Genomic DNA, 5007 nt, shown 5'->3' on the forward strand with positions numbered 1-5007 from the left:
TTCCACTGTGCAGGGATGGATCAAGGGACGAATTGCTTTGGGAAAGGTTGGGATGGTACAGAGAAGGTCTAAGGGATACCTGACATTCTCTCTGAGAGTTTCACAAAGTTTGGATGACATGAAACCGTGTTTATGAACTTCTACAGGAAGTCTGCAGGGGTTTCTACAGGAAAGTCCTGTAGGTCTTCTACAGGATGTTCTGTAATTCTTCTACATGATGTTTACGAATTGGATTTTTGAGGATGGATGGTTGATGGAAGATGCATGGATGGTTATGGAGGTAGGATGGGGGTCTGAAGTGACCTAGGAATTGATGGATGGAGTGATGAGATGATATGTGGAAGGTTGATTTGGCTTTAAGGTAGTTGAGGCAACAATGGAGAAGAAGGTAAGGTTACTTGGCAAAAGAGAAGATGGGAGATGAGGGAACAGACTTGGTGATGGAGGAGATGATATGAACGAGGCTCAAATGAATGAGGAGGTGATGAAGGTGATAGAGATGCCCTGCACAATGCTCATTCACACAAATCAAGGAATTCTTGCAAACAAACCAAGTCCTAGCTAACTCACTCCAACTATCAATGAAATGAATAAACAGCAGCTTTGTTTGGAAAGAGAACCATATACATCACGTGAGCAAGAACATGCCAACATATCTAAATGCATAACAAACTCCTACCAATCTATTATAAACATGAAAAGCTACTTGAACCATCAAAAGAAACCTAAGTAACAAAGCACGAATTAAGTCTAAAGAGCAGATTTTATTTCAAGAACGCAGCAAACACATAAGGAGAAACAAGGGAGGTACTGGGCGCTTGAGATGGGCCCAACCCCAAGAGCTACAGCCTCCCATGAAAGATTTAGAGCTGGTGCAAAGCTGGATCCATCTTTATTAATCAAGAAATGAAAAGTACATCAAAACTGTCCACAAGGAGAGCTTGAACATGAGCTGAAAGCAAAGCTAGTCTATGGCCTAAAAATCGAACTACAAGCTAGCTAACTAATGGCTAAAACAAAATGACTAACTAGCTACAAAAATGACTACCAACTAGCTAACCAAAAATGACCAACCACTAGCTAACCAAAATGAGGCCCCAAGCCTTCTTATTTATACAATTTGAGGACCCAACAGTCCTCCTAAAAGTTAGGGACTTGGCTGCCCAAGACTTGGAGTTAACAGCAGTCCAACTTGACTTGCTTGGCTGCCCTTGAGCTGATTGATTCGGTGGCCCTTGAACTCCAAGATGATGGTGGAGAATTCGAGGTAAGGGCCCATAAATGAGGGGGACACCTTCCTACAAATCCTCTAGCTTGTTCTCCCACGAATTTGGCTGCCAAGTGCACATTAAGACCTTCCATTTTGTCTCCAAGTTGACCAACAAGGCTACACAAAGCACCCATTAGACTTGTTGGCATAATGACTAACCAAATTCACTCTATTAACATAAAAATAATAAAAAACATGCAATAAACAAATGAGAATGGTGGACTAAGCCAAATTAGGAGGTTGAATGAGCCCAAATAATTGTACATTTTTGGGGCTCATCATCACCCCCCTACTGAAAGTGTTGCTCATCCTCTGAGCAACCAAATCTCTCCCCTTGTCTTTGATGGCCCTGGTGACTTCCTTGGCTAATCATCTCGGCCGATTTCTCCTTTGGCTTCCCGCTTTTCAAACTTTCCTGTAGAAACTGTTCGCTGGCTTCCTGTAGAAACAGTCTCTGTCTTCCTGTAGAAACAGTCTGCTAGCTTCCTGTAGAAACAGTCTGCTAGCTTCAATGAACTGCCCGAGAATAGATATTGCATGCCGAAGCTGGATGGGAATCACTGTTTTTCCATTGGTTAACCTTGATTCATGTTTCTGTTCCTGACATGACAATACTTTCCGACTGTGGCAGCTTTCTTTGCTTCATAAAATGCTTACTGCAATAGCAAATATAATAACATATTTGTATCCCACAGCCAACCCAAATATAACATTAGTTGCTGCTTCCAGTCCTGCATGAATCGGCAACATCTAGGACAGGGCTGTAAGCATTACTAGTGCAGTATTCCATGACAAAACCAATAACAAGGCCAGACCTCAAACCAATAGCACCACAGAAGAAAAGCTCCCAGTTCTTTACAACCTTCTGGGCACCAAAATTGAAGATAGTGAAGGATGAAGGCAATGCAACTAGGCTTACAGCAACAATGCCAATAGACATCACTACTATGGAGATAATACGTTGCTTTTTCAATGCAGGCTCAATTTCCTTCACAGCCTTGATCTCAAATATGTTAGTTGCAAACAGAGTTGTGATTAAGCAAGCAATGATACCCATTGAACTAATAAGCAAGGGATAACACATGGCAGTAAGATCATGAGAGTTTTCAAATGATGATATGGATGCAACAACCAGAGCTGCACAGGAAGATTCAGTCATAGGACCCAAATAGATCTGATCCCATACCAGCGATATCTCCAACATTGTCACCAACATTATCAGCAATGACAGCTGGGTTGCGTGGATCGTCTTCAGGAATGTTCCTCTCAACCTTGCCAACAAGATCAGCACCTACATCTGCTGCTTTGGTGCAAATACCACCACCTACGCTGCCAAACAGAGCCATGGAAGAACCACCGAGACCATATTTGAAGATGTTGAAATAAGTTTTGCTAACCATTTCATATATTTTTCTCTAAGATGTTCTGCTAATTTTCGTTTATCTCCATCTGAATTCGAATACACTTCGAGTGAATCATGATCATTGCAACAATTTCGGAGAGAAATAAAACAATCATCAAATGAGTTGATGATAGAGAACCAATTAACTGATTGTGCACACTTTAGTTGAGGACGTGGAAAGTGCCGATGAACAGCAGTTCATGAGTTTCAGCCAAGCCGTCTTCAATTTCTCCGTGATTTGTGATGAGGTGGAAAAAACATGTGCGCTAGATTTTTCAAACTGCAGTGATACATGTCTTCTTCTCTCCGTTAATTAATTGACATCCTGTTCACTGGAGTTCAACTACCATTAACTGTGTTTTTTTTTTAATTTTTCACGTGAATGGCCGATCATGCTGCGTGATTTTTGCCTTGAGCGCTAGAGAAGACAATCGGTTGAGCCTCGCTAATCCGTGGCTTAATTCCACCATTTCATTCATTCATGCAGTTTCCAAATTAATTTTATGCAATAGAAGAATGGGTTTGTCACATACCTCGAAGTTGAATGGCTGCCGTGAGCTGTTGTGGCCTGTCCTTGCTGCATGCATTGATTTCATGATTGCATGATGGCTTGGCTGCTAATCTTTGATTGTGTTTTTCATGTGCAGGTGTCCTCTTGCCGGATCCAAGCTCCAGACGATTGTTTCCACGTTCAAGTCTGCACATCCAAGCTGCTGTTGCTGCATCTTCACCAAACCAGAACTTGTTTTCGACATTTCTCCCAAACGCCAAAGCGGATCGAGCTAAAACTTGCTGAGCATGTTTCTACCATCATGATGCATCTCCCATAGCAAATTCGTGATCAATGGATGCACGGATTTCGAGAAAATTGGAAAATGGCTGAAGATTTCAGAGGTCGATTTCTCGGAAACCGTGCATCAGAATCGGCTGAAACTGCTTGGGTAGGCTACTATCATCCATGTGCATCTCCCCATGAAACAGGTTTTGAAACGGATGCACGGTTATGGAGAAAATGCAAAAATGGCTGATGGTGATGGAGGCTGATTCCTTGGAAACCGTGCACCGGAATTGCATGAAACTGCTCAGGCATGTTTTCATCGACCTTGTACAATCCCCCATAAAATGGTTTGTCAAATGGATGCATGGTTCTCAAGTTATGGCAAAAACAAATTATGCTCTATGTGTTTTTGGCTTCAAGGCATTTTGCATGTGTTTGCATGGTATCACAAAATGAATTTTTGCTGTGATGCAGGTATGGAGATGATGGAGGATGAGTTGGAAGACTGCAGGAGGACTCTTGAACCTTTGAGGAAGCTACCATGCTTGCAAAACCACTTTTTGAAATGCATGCCTAGTTTCCCACAATTTCTATAGGAAGATCCTGTAGATGCACAATGAGAGGCACAAGGAGGTGGAAAAATGATGGATGAAGGCAAGGGATGGACACACGAGTGCTTGTAGGCCTAATCAACAGATTCCCACCATTAGATTCATTTTTGAGATTGAATTTGGCTCGTCCAAAGGTTCTACAGGATGTTTCCTGTAGAAATATAGAGCATCCTGTAGAAAACACAGTTTTGAGGAAAGAAGCATAATGACATGAAAAGAATGTTGGAAAAGGGGTGAGGAGTGGAAACATAGATGAGTGTAGGCCTCATGGACATATTCCAAGCCTTTAGGTCCTCTTTGGAGATCAATTTGGCTTTTTTGTAAGCTTCCTGTAGAAGACACAAGAAAATTCCTTTGACCTTGATTTGAGTGCTCCTTCTGTCATGAAACGTCCTTCTTGCAACCTGCATTTAGCCAATGGAGATTAGTTTTATTTTTCTTTTTCTTTTTCACTTTTTTTTTGAAAAACAACTAGGGCGCCTCATGGAGGTTTTCACCCTAATTGCCTGCCCTGGGCGCCTCCAAGGAAGGTTTTCACCCAAAGATCTTTTTCTCTTTTCCTTTTTTTTCCAACCCATTGATCGCCTCATGGAGGTTTTCAATCAATGAGCCAACCTAAGGCGCCTCCAAGGAGGTTTTCACCTTAGATTTCTATTTTCCTCTTTTTTTCATTTTTTCTTTTTCTTTTTTTTTTTTTTTTTTTTTTTTTTTTCCTACCCTACCCTACTTGAAAAACAAAATTCCTTTCAAGTATAAGAATACTTCCAATGGAGCCATGTGCACATCGAGATTAGAGAAAAAATGATGTGGAGGCTCGAAATGCATGCTCTGACAGGTATCCAGATCTCAGAGACCAAATGATCTGACTTTGAAGGGATCAAACATAGTTGAGGAAGAGAGTACTGCTGCAACTTAGTGACTGTCTGGAACCATGTCTCAATATAGC

The 5007-nt window shown here is 41.6% G+C and overlaps 1 pseudogene; it reads right to left on the bottom strand.

Moving 5' to 3' along the window:
* Nucleotides 1–1982: 1982 nt before the first annotated feature.
* LOC149250360 (pyrophosphate-energized vacuolar membrane proton pump 1 pseudogene) lies at nucleotides 1983–2616 on the bottom strand (annotated as a pseudogene).
* Nucleotides 2617–5007: the final 2391 nt, after the last annotated feature.

This window comes from Pinus tabuliformis, chromosome 7, assembly GCF_031772625.1.
Source record: "Pinus tabuliformis cultivar Carrire ecotype Pingquan chromosome 7, CPIR1, whole genome shotgun sequence".
NCBI lineage: Eukaryota > Viridiplantae > Streptophyta > Pinopsida > Pinales > Pinaceae > Pinus > Pinus tabuliformis.